We start from the raw sequence: 15,116 nt of genomic DNA, 5'->3' as shown, positions 1-15,116 counted from the left end.
TATATCCCGCTAAATCTCTCGTTACCGCTGTCCTGTTGTGGCTGGGAAAGTTATTTAGTGTCCGTCAAAGCACATTTTTTGTTCTGGGTTGAAGTACAATTCCCAATTTAGCAATTTCATAATTTAGTGGTTCCTGCTATATCAGAGCTATTTGAAATCTATCCCTAAAAGGGTATATAATATTCAAGGTGCACATAGGGTCATTCAGAATAACTTCACACACACGCTACTGTGCATTTCCAAGTCTAATTCTGTCGCTAAATCCATACCGGTCACCCAGCGCCTAAATACTAGGCCTCAAATTTATATCCCGCTAAATCTCTCGTTACCGCTGTCCTGTTGTGGCTGGGAAAGTTATTTAGTGTCCGTCAAAGCACATTTTTTGTTCTGGGTTGAAATACAATTCCCAATTTAGCAATTTCATAATTTAGTGGTTTCTGCTATATCAGAGCTATTTGAAATCTATCCCTAAAAGGGTATATAATATTCAAGGTGCACATTGGGTCATTCAGAATAACTTCACACACACCCGCTACTGTGTATTTCCAAGTCTAATTCTGTCACTAAACCCATACCTGTCACCCAGCGCCTAAATACTAGGCCTCAAATTTATATCCTGCTAAATCTCTCGTTACCGCTGTCCTGTTGTGGCTGGGAAAGTTATTTAGTGTCCGTCAAAGCACATTTTTTGTTCTGGGTTGAAATACAATTCCCAATTTAGCAATTTCATAATTTAGTGGTTTCTGCTATATCAGAGCTATTTGAAATCTATCCCTAAAAGGGTATATAATATTCAAGGTGCACATTGGGTCATTCAGAATAACTTCACACACACCCGCTACTGTGTATTTCCAAGTCTAATTCTGTCACTAAACCCATACCTGTCACCCAGCGCCTAAATACTAGGCCTCAAATTTATATCCTGCTAAATCTCTCGTTACCGCTGTCCTGTTGTGGCTGGGAAAGTTATTTAGTGTCCGTCAAAGCACATTTTTTGTTCTGGGTTGAAATACAATTCCCAATTTAGCAATTTCATAATTTAGTGGTTTCTGCTATATCAGAGCTATTTGAAATCTATCCCTAAAAGGGTATATAATATTCAAGGTGCACATTGGGTCATTCAGAATAACTTCACACACACCCGCTACTGTGTATTTCCAAGTCTAATTCTGTCACTAAACCCATACCTGTCACCCAGCGCCTAAATACTAGGCCTCAAATTTATATCCTGCTAAATCTCTCGTTACCGCTGTCCTGTTGTGGCTGGGAAAGTTATTTAGTGTCCGTCAAAGCACATTTTTTGTTCTGGGTTGAAATACAATTCCCAATTTAGCAATTTCATAATTTAGTGGTTTCTGCTATATCAGAGCTATTTGAAATCTATCCCTAAAAGGGTAGATCATATTGAAGGTGCACATAGGGTCATTCAGAATAACTTCACACACACGCTACTGTGCATTTCCAAGTCTAATTCTGTCACTAAACCTATATCTGTCACCCAGCGCCTAAATACTAGGCCTCAAATTTATATCCAGCTGAATTTGAATACAATACATTGGGCCAAATAATATTTTTGTTGTTGTGGTGAACGATAACAATGAGGAAAACATCTAGTAAGGGACGCGGACATGGTCGTGGTGGTGTTAGTGGATCCTCTGGTGCTGGGAGAGGACGTGGCCGTTCTGCCACATCCACACGTCCTAGTGTACCAACTACCTCAGGTCCCAGTAGCCGCCAGAATTTACAGCGATATATGGTGGGGCCCAATGCCGTTCTAAGGATGGTAAGGCCTGAGCAGGTACAGGCATTAGTCAATTGGGTGGCCGACAGTGGATCCAGCACGTTCACATTATCTCCCACCCAGTCTTCTGCAGAAAGCGCACAGATGGCGCCTGAAAACCAACCCCATCAGTCTGTCACATCACCCCCATGCATACCAGGGAAACTGTCTCAGCCTCAAGTTATGCAGCAGTCTCTTATGCTGTTTGAAGACTCCGCTGGCAGGGTTTCCCAAGGGCATCCACCTAGCCCTTCCCCAGCGGTGAAAGATATAGAATGCACTGACGCACAACCACTTATCTTTCCTGATGATGAGGACATGGGAATACCACCTCAGCATGTCTCTGATGATGACGAAACACAGGTGCCAACTGCTGCGTCTTTCTGCAGTGTGCAGACTGAACAGGAGGTCAGGGATCAAGACTGGGTGGAAGACGATGCAGGGGATGATGAGGTCCTAGACCCCACATGGAATGAAGGTCGTGCCACTGACTTTCACAGTTCGGAGGAAGAGGCAGTGGTGAGACCGAGCCAACAGCGTAGCAAAAGAGGGAGCAGTGGGCAAAAGCAGAACACCCGCCGCCAAGAGACTCCGCCTGCTACTGCCCGCCGCCATCTGGGACCGAGCACCCCAAAAGCAGCTTCAAATGGCACTTCTTCAAACAATGTGCTGACGACAAGACCCGAGTGGTTTGCACGCTGTGCCATCAGAGCCTTAAGCGAGGCATTAACGTTCTGAACCTGAGCACAACCTGCATGACCAGGCACCTGCATGCAAAGCATGAACTGCAGTGGAGTAAACACCTTAAAACCAAGGAAGTCACTCAGGCTCCCCCTGCTACCTCTTCTGCTGCTGCCGCCTCGGCCTCTTCCTCCGCCTCTGGAGGAACGTTGGCACCTGCCGCCCAGCAAACAGGGGATGTACCACCAACACCACCACCACCACCTCCGTCACCAAGCGTCTCAACCATGTCACACGCCAGCGTTCAGCTCTCCATCTCTCAAACATTTGATAGAAAGCGTAAATTCCCACCTAGCCACCCTCGATCCCTGGCCCTGAATGCCAGCATTTCTAAACTACTGGCCTATGAAATGCTGTCATTTAGGCTGGTGGACACAGACAGCTTCAAACAGCTCATGTCGCTTGCTGTCCCACAGTATGTTGTTCCCAGCCGGCACTACTTCTCCAAGAGAGCCGTGCCTTCCCTGCACAACCAAGTATCCGATAAAATCAAGTGTGCACTGCGCAACGCCATCTGTGGCAAGGTCCACCTAACCACAGATACGTGGACCAGTAAGCACGGCCAGGGACGCTATATCTCCCTAACTGCACACTGGGTAAATGTAGTGGCAGCTGGGCCCCAGGCGGAGAGCTGTTTGGCGCACGTCCTTCCGCCGCCAAGGATCGCAGGGCAACATTCTTTGCCTCCTGTTGCCACCTCCTCCTTCTCGGCTTCCTCCTCCTCTTCTTCCACCTGCTCATCCAGTCAGCCACATACCTTCACCACCAACTTCAGCACAGCCCGGGGTAAACGTCAGCAGGCCATTCTGAAACTCATATGTTTGGGGGACAGGCCCCACACCGCACAGGAGTTGTGGCGGGGTATAGAACAACAGACCGACGAGTGGTTGCTGCCGGTGAGCCTCAAGCCCGGCCTGGTGGTGTGCGATAATGGGCAAAATCTCGTTGCAGCTCTGGGACTAGCCAATTTGACGCACATCCCTTGCTTGGCGCATGTGCTGAATTTGGTGGTGCAGAAGTTCATTCACAACTACCCCGACATGTCAGAGCTGCTGCATAAAGTGCGGGCCGTCTGTTCGCGCTTCCGGCGTTCACATCCTGCTGCTGCTCGCCTGTCTGCGCTACAGCGTAACTTCGGCCTTCCCGCTCACCGCCTCATATGCGACGTGCCCACCAGGTGGAACTCCACCTTGCACATGCTGGACAGACTGTGCGAGCAGCAGCAGGCCATAGTGGAGTTTCAGCTGCAGCACGCACGGGTCAGTCGCACTACAGAACAGCACCACTTCACCACCAATGACTGGGCCTCCATGCGAGACCTGTGTGCCCTGTTGCGCTGTTTCGAGTACTCCACCAACATGGCCAGTGGCGATGACGCTGTTATCAGCGTTACAATACCACTTCTATGTCTCCTTGAGAAAACACTTAGGGCGATGATGCAAGAGGAGGTGGCCCAGGAGGAGGAGGAGGAGGAGGAGGAAGAGGGGTCATTTTTAGCACTTTCAGGCCAGTCTCTTCGAAGTGACTCAGAGGGAGGTTTTTGGCAACAGCAGAGGCCAGGTACAAATATGGCCAGACAGGGCCCACTACTGGAGGACGAGGAGGACGAGGATGAGGAGGAGGTGGAGGAGGATGAGGATGAAGCATGGTCACAGCGGGGTGGCACCCAACGCAGCTCGGGTCCATCACTGGTACGTGGCTGGGGGGAAAGGCAGGACGATGACGATACGCCTCCCACAGAGGACAGCTTGTCCTTACCCCTGGGCAGCCTGGCACACATGAGCGACTACATGCTGCAGTGCCTGCGCAACGACAGCAGAGTTGCCCACATTTTAACCTGTGCGGACTACTGGGTTGCCACCCTGCTGGATCCACGCTACAAAGACAATGTGCCCACCTTACTTCCTGCACTGGAGCGTGATAGGAAGATGCGCAAGTACAAGCGCACGTTGGTAGACGCGCTACTGAGAGCATTCCCAAATGTCACAGGGGAACAAGTGGAAGCCCAAGGCCAAGGCAGAGGAGGAGCAAGAGGTCGCCAAGGCAGCTGTGTCAATGCCAGCTCCTTTGAGGGCAGGGTTAGCATGGCAGAGATGTGGAAAACTTTTGTCAACACGCCACAGCTAACTGCACCACCACCTGATACGCAACGTGTTAGCAGGAGGCAACATTTCACTAACATGGTGGAACAGTACGTGTGCACACCCCTCCACGTACTGACTGATGGTTCGGCCCCATTCAACTTCTGGGTCTCTAAATTGTCCACGTGGCCAGAGCTAGCCTTTTATGCCTTGGAGGTGCTGGCCTGCCCGGCGGCCAGCGTTTTGTCTGAACGTGTATTCAGCACGGCAGGGGGCGTCATTACAGACAAACGCAGCCGCCTGTCTACAGCCAATGTGGACAAGCTGACGTTCATAAAAATGAACCAGGCATGGATCCCACAGGATCTGTCCGTCCCTTGTCCAGATTAGACATTAACTACCTCCCCTTAACCATATATTATTGGACTCCAGGGCACTTCCTCATTCAATCCTATTTTTATTTTCATTTTACCATTATATTGCGAGGCTACCCAAAGTTGAATGAACCTCTCCTGTGTCTGGGTGCCGGGGCCTAAATATATGCCAATGGACTGTTCCAATGTTGGCTGACGTGAAGCCTGATTCTCTGCTATGACATGCAGACTGATTCTCTGCTGACATGAAGACAGATTCTCTGTTACGGGACCTCTCTCCTCTGCCTGTGTGCTGGGCCTAAATATATGCCAATGGACTGTTGCAGTGGTGGCTGACGTGAAGCCTGATTCTCTGCTATGACATGCAGACTGATTCTCTGCTGACATGAAGACAGATTCTCTGTTACGGGACCTCTCTCCTCTGCCTGTGTGTGTGCTGGGCCTAAATATATGCCAATGGACTGTTGCAGTGGTGGCTGACGTGAAGCCTCATTCTCTGCTATGACATGCAGACTAATTCTCTGCTGACATGAAGACAGATTCTCTGTTACGGGACCTCTCTCCTCTGCCTGTGTGTGTGCTGGGCCTAAATATATGCCAATGGACTGTTGCAGTGGTGGCTGACGTGAAGCCTCATTCTCTGCTATGACATGCAGACTGATTCTCTGCTGACATGAAGACAGATTCTCTGTTACGAGACCTCCCTCCTCTGCCTGGGTGCTGGGCCTAAATATATGCCAATGGACTGTTGCAGTGGTGGCTGACGTGAAGCCTCATTCTCTGCTATGACATGCAGACTGATTCTCTGCTGACATGAAGCCAGATTGTCTGTTACGGGACCTCTCTCCTCTGCCTGGGTGCTGGGCCTAAATATATGCCAATGGACTGTTGCAGTGGTGGCTGACGTGAAGCCTCATTCTCTGCTATGACATGCAGACTAATTCTCTGCTGACATGAAGACAGATTCTCTGTTACGGGACCTCTCTCCTCTGCCTGTGTGTGTGCTGGGCCTAAATATATGCCAATGGACTGTTGCAGTGGTGGCTGACGTGAAGCCTCATTCTCTGCTATGACATGCAGACTGATTCTCTGCTGACATGAAGCCAGATTCTCTGTTACGGGACCTCCCTCCTCTGCCTGGGTGCTGGGCCTAAATATATGCCAATGGACTGTTGCAGTGGTGGCTGACGTGAAGCCTCATTCTCTGCTATGACATGCAGACTAATTCTCTGCTGACATGAAGCCAGATTCTCTGTTACGGGACCTCTCTCCTCTGCCTGGGTGCTGGGCCTAAATTTATGAAAATGGACTCTTACAGTGGTGGGTGACGTGAAGCCAGATTCTCTGCTATGGGACCTCTCTCCAATTGATTTTGGTTAATTTTTATTTATTTAATTTTTATTTTAATTCATTTCCCTATCCACATTTGTTTGCAGGGGATTTACCTACATGTTGCTGCCTTTTGCAGCCCTCTAGCTCTTTCCTGGGCTGTTTTACAGCCTTTTTAGTGCCGAAAAGTTCGGGTCCCCATTGACTTCAATGGGGTTCGGGTTCGGGACGAAGTTCGGATCGGGTTCGGATCCCGAACCCGAACATTTCCGGGATGTTCGGCCGAACTTCTCGAACCCGAACATCCAGGTGTTCGCTCAACTCTAGTGCTGGGTTAAACCTTATTGACTTTCTCTTTCTTCAAAATCTGGGTCTAAGTACGTGCACTTTAGAAAGAGAGATTCCGGTGTTTGCAATAGATTCTTCACCTCTTTCTCAAAGGAGTCTCACTCATATTGCACATGGTATTCAGTTGAGGGTGGGTGATTCACATGTAGAGTTTATATCTTGTTTTGTCATGAGGGATTTGCCTGCTCCTCTAGTCCTAGGTTTACCGTGGTTGATAAAACATAATCCAATTATTGCTTGGCAAGCAAGACAAATTATTGGTTGGGGAGAATTTTGTTCGGAGAATTGTCTTGGCACATCTATCTCTGGGTGTCCACTGCGGTTCTACCTCAATATCTCTCAGACTTTGCGGATGTCTTTTCGGAGGGTGGGACCCAGAAATTGCCCCCTCATCGTGACTATGATTGTCCAGTTAATCTCATCCCAGGAGCTAAGTTGCCAAAGTCTTGCCTTTAGAATCTTTCCCAACCTGAAAGAGAGGTCATGCGAAAGTATATCGCCGAGAGTTTGGCAAAAGGTCATATTAGACCATCTAAGTCTCCGGTGGCAGTAGGTTTTTTCTTTGTCAAGAAAAAGGATGGATCACTAAGACCGTGCTTGGATTTTCGGGAATTGAACCGTATTACGGTCCGGGATCCGAACCCCTTCTGTTGATCTCCGACCTTTTTGATCAGATTGTTGGTGCCAGGGTGTTCTCCAAGTTGTATTTGAGAGGGGCCTACAATCTGATCAGAATCAAGGAAGGGGATGAGTGGAAGACGGCCTTCAATACGCACAAGGGTCATTTTGAGAATCTGGTTATGCCTTTTGGGTTGACAAACGCGCCAGCGGTATTTCAGCGATTCGTCAATGACATTTTTCGTCACTTGGTGGGGAGGTTTGTGGTAGTTTACTTAGATGACATTTTAATTTACTCTCCTGATCTGAAGACCCATCAGGATCATGTGAGACAGGTTTTGACGATCCTTTAGGAGAATAAGTTATATGCCAAATTGGAAAAATGTGTGTTTTCTGTGCAGGAGCTTCCGCTTTTGGGATATCTGCTTTCCGACTCTGGTTTTCGTATGGACCCCGAAAAAGTCTGGGCGGTTCTGGAATGGGACCGACCAGAGAATCAGAAAGCTTTGATGTGGTTTTTGGGGTTTACTAACTATTATAGAAAATTTATTCTAAACTATTCCTCCATTGTTAAACCTCTGACTGATATGACAAAGAAGGGCACTGACGTCTCTGTTTGGTCGGAGGAGGCATTGCAGGCCTTTTCGAATATTAAGGAGTGTTTTGCGTCTGCTCCCATTCTGGTGCAGCCCGATGTGTCTCAACCATTCGTGGTGGAGGTGGATGCATCGGAAGTGGGGGTGGGAGCGGTGCTGTTGCAGGGTTCTTCTCCTGGCAAATGGGTCCCGTGTGCTTTCTTTTCCAAGAAGCTCTCGGTCGCCAAGAGGAACTATGATGTGGGAGATAGAGAGTTGCTAGCTATAAAGTTGGCCTTTGAGGAATGGCGTCACTGGTTGGAGGGGGCTTCTAATCCCGTTACTGTCTATACGGATCATAAAAATTTGGCTTACCTGCAATCTGCCAAGCGTCTGAACCCTAGACAGGCCAGATGGTCACTGTTTTTTACCAGGTTCAATTTTGTTGTTACTTTTCGTCCGGGGGTCAAAAACATCAAGGCAGATGCATTGTCTCACAGTTTTCCTGGGGGAGATGATTCAGAGGATCCTGCTCCAATTTTGGCTGACGGGGTTGTGGTTTCCGCTCTGTATCCCGAATTGGAGATGGAGGTGTTGGGAGCCCAGGAGGGGGCTCCTGGTTCCTGTCCCCCAGGGAGGTTGTTTGTTCCCGAAGAACTGCGATACAAGGTTTTCAAGGAACATCACGATACTGTCCTTGCCGGACATCCTGGTGGTAAGTCCACCTGTGACCTTGTGTCTCGGAGGTTCTAGTGGCCCGGGTTACATAGGAACATTGAGGATTACGTAGCAGCATGTGAGACCTGTGCACGATCTAAGGTTGCTCATACTCGACCGGCTGGTTCACTCCTTCCCTTATCTATTCCGTCTCGTCCTTGGACGCACTTGTCCATGGACTTTATTACCGATCTGCCGAGTTCTTCAGGGAAAACTGTAATTTTGGTGGTAGTTGATCGTTTTAGCAAGATGACTCATTTTATATCGTTGACTAGTCTGCCTAATGCCAAGACTCTTGCACAAATTTTTGTTGACAATATGGTATGCATGGTATTCCTTCGGATGTGGTTTCTTATAGGGGCACGCAGTTTGTCTTCTGGAGGGCGTTCTGCTCTCGGCTTGGCATTCAACTTTCGTTCTCTTCGGCTTTCCATCCGTAGCGGAGTTTGCTCTGAATAACCATAGACAGGAATAGTGTTGAGCGCGAATATTCGAATATCAAATTTTTTTCGCGAATATCGGCACTTCGCTAATTCGCGAATATTTCTAATATAGTGATATAAATTCGATATTTCGAATATTCTTTTTTTTTTTTTTTTTTTTTTATTGTTATATTTTTTTCTTTCCCACTTCCCTAAAGTTGTTCTTACCTGTCCTTTGGATTCCTGGCTTCCTGGCTGCTCCAGTCAGTGCCCGTTGCCGCTTCTGCCGACTTCCATGCTCATGGAGCGTCCCCATCACCATGGGAACATCTCCATATACTAGAATGTACTGTCGGATTTGAGAATTACGTTGAAATCGCAATTCGATTTTTTCAAGTTATAATAATCGAATTTCGATTTTAACTTAGCACTGCTATATGCCATATTAGGCTAACTAATATGGCATATAGCAGTGCTAAGTTAAAATCGAAATTCGATTATTATAACTTGAAAAAATCGAATTGCGATTTCAACGTAATTCTCAAATCCGACAGTACATTCTAGTATATGGAGTCGTTCCCATGGTGATGGGGACGCTCCATAAGCATGGAATATGGCTTCAATGGCTTGGTAGAATTAGCGAATTGACGAATATATTCGTTATATTCCACAAAACAAATATAACGAATGTATTCGTCATATTCCACAAAAGGAATATAACGAATCTATTCGTCATATTCCACAAAACGAAGATAACGAAGTATTCTGCATCTTCATTTTAGCTACCTATTCATCAATTTCGCTAATTCTAGCAATGATATAGGAAAGTTGACTATAGAGACAGCTAAGTATAATTCGCTATGCGATTATATTACTGCTTTTTTTTATAAATAGTATAATTATAATAATTATCAGGTATTATAATTATTCTATTTATTTAAAAAAAAGCAGTCATATAATCGCATAGCGAATTACACTTAGCTGTCTCTATAGTCAACTTTCCTATATCATTGCTAGAATTAGCGAAATTGATGAATAGGTAGCTAAAACGAAGATGCAGAATACTTCGTTATCTTCGTTTTGTGGAATATAACGAATATATTCGTCAATTCGCTAATTCTACCAAGCCATTGAAGCCATATTCCATGCTTATGGAGCGTCCCCATCACCATGGGAACGACTCCATATACTAGAATGTACTGTCGGATTTGAGAATTACGTTGAAATCGCAATTCGATTTTTTCAAGTTATAATAATCGAATTTCGATTTTAACTTAGCACTGCTATATGCCATATTAGTTAGCCTAATATGGCATATAGCAGTGCTAAGTTAAAATCGAAATTCGATTATTATAACTTGAAAAAATCGAATTGCGATTTCAATAGGAGAGTAGCCTTTAAGTTAAAATCGAAATTCGATTATTTAAATCGCATATTAATCGCGATAACAAGAATAATGACGAATATTCGATTTCGACGAATATAAAACGAATATTCTATCGAATATTCGCGAATTTCGTCGAAATCGAATATGGCACCTGCCGCTCATCACTAGACAGGAATCCACGGGTAAGTCGCCATTTTTTGGCGCATATGGTTTTCATCCTCAGTTTGGTACCTTTTCTGGGACTAGTTCCTCTGGGATGCCGGAGGAGGAAAGGTTTTCTTCTACCTTGTCCTCTATCTGGCGGAGGATACAAGTGAATTTGGAGACGATGGGTGAGAGATATAAGCGAATGGCTGACAGGAGACGTGTGACTGGTCCGGACCTGTGTGTGGGTGATCTGGTGTGGTTGTCCACGAAAAACATTAAATTGAGAGTGCCATCTTGGAAACTGGGTCCAAGATTTATTGGCCCATTCAAAATATCTGCGCTGATCAATCCAGTAGCGTTTTGACTGGATCTTCCGCAGACTTGGAGGATCCATGATGTGTTCCATAGATCTCTATTGAAAAAATATGTGAGAGCAGTGGAACCATCGCCATTGCCCCCTCCTCCTGTTCTGGTCGATGGGAATTTGGAGTTCGAGATCTCCAGGATTCTCGATTCTAGAGTTCTTCGGGGTTCCCTTCAGTACCTGGTACACTGGAGGGGATACGGCCCCGAGGAGAGGATGTGGGTTCCGGCACTGGAGGTCAACGCCAGCCGACTGGTTAGGGCTTTTCACAGAGCCCACCCGGATAAGGTTGGTCCGGGGTGCCCGGAGGTCACCCGTAGAAGGGGGGTTACTGTCATGCCCGGCTCGGACAGTGTGCGGAGATCTGTCAGATTGGCAGCACGTGTCTAACCTTTTTTGTTTGTTTTGGAATCATGCTGGATCCGCCTTCCTTCAGGTGCTCTGGGTGGGGTCATTGGCTTAAATGGCCTTCTCTCCCAGAGGGCCGTGCGGGTTATATTATTCATTCTGGTCTTGGATTCAGGGAGGAAGGATTGTCTGTTCCAGCTCAGATAAGTTTCTATTTTGTTTGTGTTGTCTGCGTTCTAGGCTATTTGTGTGTCTTCTGCCCCTTTCACCATCTCAGGGATTCTAGGGTGTTTGCAGCCCAGGCACGAGGACACTTCTTACCTACCATAAAGGTCTGAAAGTGGGCTTAGCAGCATAGGGAGAGAAGTCAGGGATGTGCTAGGAGGTGACCTGTCCCCAGCATCTAGCCTAGACACTGGTGTATTTGGTTGTTTGCGTATCTGAGTTCCTGTCCGCCGTGACACAGGAAGGCTATTCCATGCATCCACTACTCTCTCAGTAAAGTAATACTTCCTGATATTACTTTTAAACCTTTGCCCCTCTAACTTAAAACTATGTCCTCTTGTAGCAGTTTTTCTTCTCCTCTTTTACCTTGTTGATTCCCTTTATGTATTTAAAAGTTTCTATCATATCCCCTCTGTCTCGTCTTTCTTCCAAGCTATACATGTTAAGGTCCTTTAATATTTCCTGGTAAGTTTTATTCTGCAATCCATGTACCAGTTTAGTAGCTCTTCTCTGAACTCTCTCCAAAGTATCAATATCCTTCTGGAGACATGGTCTCTAGTACTGAGCACAATACTCCAGATGAGGTCTCACTAGTGCTCTGTAGAGCGGCATGAGCACCTTCCTCTTTCTACTGGTAATGCCTCTCCCTATACACCCAAGCATTCTGCTAGCATCTCCTGCTGCTCTGTGACATTGTCTGCCTACCTTTAAGTCTTCTGAAATAATGACCCCTAAATCCCTTTCATCAGATACTGAGGTTAGGACTGTATCACTGATTTTATATTCTGCTCTTGGGTTTTTACACCCCAGGTGCATTATCTTGCACTTATCAACATTAAATTTTAGTTGCCAGATTTTTGACCATTCCTCTAGTGTTCCATTTGGTGTATCGCTCCTGGAACATCAACCCTGTTACAAATCTTTGTGTCATCAGCAAAAAGACACACCTTACCATCGAGGCCTTCTGCAATTTCGCTGATAAAGATATTAAACAATATGGGTCCCAGAACAGATCCCTGAGGTACCCCACTGGTAACAAGACCTTGGTCTGAATATACTCCATTGACTACAACCCTCTGTTGCCTGTCCCTCAGCCACTGCCTAATCCATTCAACAATATGGGAGTCCAAGCCCAAAGACTGCACTTTATTGATAAGCCTTCTATGTGGGACAGTATCAAAAGCCTTACTAAAGTCTAAATAAGCGATGTCTACTGCACCTCCGCCATCTATTATTTTAGTCACCCAATCAAAAAAATCTATAAGATTAGTTTGACATGATCTCCCTGAAGTAAACCCATGCTGTTTTTCATCTTTCAATCCATGGGATTTTAGATGTTCCACAATCCTCTCCTTAAGTATGGTTTCCGGTTTCAATTAATTTCCCCACTATTGATGTCAGGCTTACTGGCCTATAGTTGCCCGATTCCTCCCTACTACCTTTCTTGTAAATGGGCACAACATTTGCTAATTTCCAATCTTCTGGGACGACTCCTGTTGCCAATGATTGGTTAAATATATCTGTTAATGGTTTTGCTAGTTCATGCGTCCTTGTGAGAAATATGGATTATTATTTTATGTCAGCCATGTTCCCACACCAGCCATCAGCTGTCAGATAACAGAGGTAGTGAACTCCACAGGAGGGCCCTGCTTCAAAGGCCAGCCATCTTGCAGAGAACTTCTTGCAGGCCACCTTTGTTTACAATTTCTCACCTCCATTCAGCCAGCCAGGAACCCAGTTAATGGAACAGGAAATACCTCTCTGTAGGGGGTCTAGGCCAGTGCCCAGTTCAGTCAGAATTATCAGACATATTGGAGCCGGCAGTTCATAAGGAATTATGAATCGCCCGTTCATCACAGGCATAAACCCGATACATATTTGTGTCCCTGTGGCCACGATGAACAGGCCCGTGGTAGTTTGGTGGTGGGAGGCCAGGGAAGGGAGATATACATATCTTCCCACAGAGACCACATAATGGTACCATGCTTGGACTCTACTGGTAGCCGGAACCCAGGCGGATCCATTGGTCCCAGAACTACCTCCCTGCGACATTCTGGTCTGGAGCCATGAGCCCTAATCGGTTTTGTTGCTCATGTGCTGCCAGCCCAGCATAGGGGGGGTGGACCCCTCCTAGAGGCCGGGAGGGGCCGGCTACAGGTTAAAAGGCTTGTGCCAGCAAGAGGTCGTGTCTTTCTCTGACGGAGGGTCACATCGTGCCATGTGCTTAGAGGGACCTGCAACCTGCTGACATCACTGTCCTCCATGTGACTACAGCAAATAACTCATCACCACCCAAAGGATTCCTATACCTGGTAAACTGACTTTTGCTCTGTTTAACCCTGTTTGTACCACGCCATCTGTATTTGTAACCTCAGACCTCTGTATATTTCTTTGTGTGTATAGTGTTAGTTCTAGTGTGCCCTTAAGGCGATTAAATATATAATTTAATCTTGTGCTTTCTTGTATCTCAATAACGAATCCCCACGTCCGTGTTTCGGCCTAGTAATACGCTACCACAGGCTATATAATCCTGTTAGCGGACCAGGCTTATATCAAACAAGAACCTGGTGGCAGTATACCCGGGCTGAGAACGCTCTGTTTCACTGGGGCTCTCTCAGCTTATTGCCTCTCTGTGCCCACGTGGACAGGAGGAATCTGTGTAAACTGCATCTAGCTGACCTTACCTGCTCCTCCAGGAGGGTGTAACGTCACGCCTTGGTAACCCGTGACCATGCCGTATCTCGCTGGCTCTACGTAGTTGACGTCCGATGTCAGTCGCGGTACAGTATTTGTCACAGTCCTCCCTTAACTTTCTCAAATTCGGTTTTGAATTACAACGTCTCATGAAACAAATTCAATGCAATATTGCTGTATAGTAGCAAAACTCAGGGCAGGCTGCAATCCCCATCCCAACCACTGGGTGGCTGCACATAGATGTATACAGGATAGACATCTAGTTACAGAGTATCACAATTTTTTTATATTGCTGGCAATATCATGCCCTAAAATATGTTTAAATATGTCGAGCCAAGGGAAAAGGTAAGGACGGACAGATCTGTGGGTGCAAAATTCCAAAATGGCTGGTAGCATCATTAAAGGAGTTTGCTATTTGTGTATTTACATGGCTCCCGTTGAGTTTGTGCTTCTTTATATAAATAGGCATATGTTAAGCATTTGTCCCCTTAGTGGAGGTCTGTGTCTTGAGGAAATGTATTGAGGGCACTCAGCTAGCATTATGTATAGGGCTCCTCTCTGCTGGAACTATGTATAGGGGTCCTCTCTGCTGGCACTATGTATAGGGGTCCTCTCTGCTGGCATTATGTATAGGGGTCCTCTCTGCTGGCATTATGTATAGGGCTCCTCTCTGCTGGCACTATATATAGGGCTCCTCTCTGCTGCCATTATTTATAGGGGTCCTCTCTGCTGGCACTATGTATAGGGGTCCTCTCTGCTGGCACTATTTATAGGGGTCCTCTCTGCTGGCACTATATATAGGGGTCCTCTCTGCTGGCACTATGTATAGGGGTCCTATCTGCTGGCATTATTTATAGGGGTCCTCTCTGCTGGCACTATGTATAGGGGTCCTCTCTGCTGGCACTATGTATAGGGGTCCTCTTTGCTGGCATTATTTATAGGGGTCCTCTCTGCTGGCACTATGTA

This window comes from Bufo gargarizans, chromosome 3 (assembly GCF_014858855.1).
Source record: "Bufo gargarizans isolate SCDJY-AF-19 chromosome 3, ASM1485885v1, whole genome shotgun sequence".
Taxonomy (NCBI): domain Eukaryota; kingdom Metazoa; phylum Chordata; class Amphibia; order Anura; family Bufonidae; genus Bufo; species Bufo gargarizans.
Note: the sequence above shows the minus strand (reverse complement) of the source record.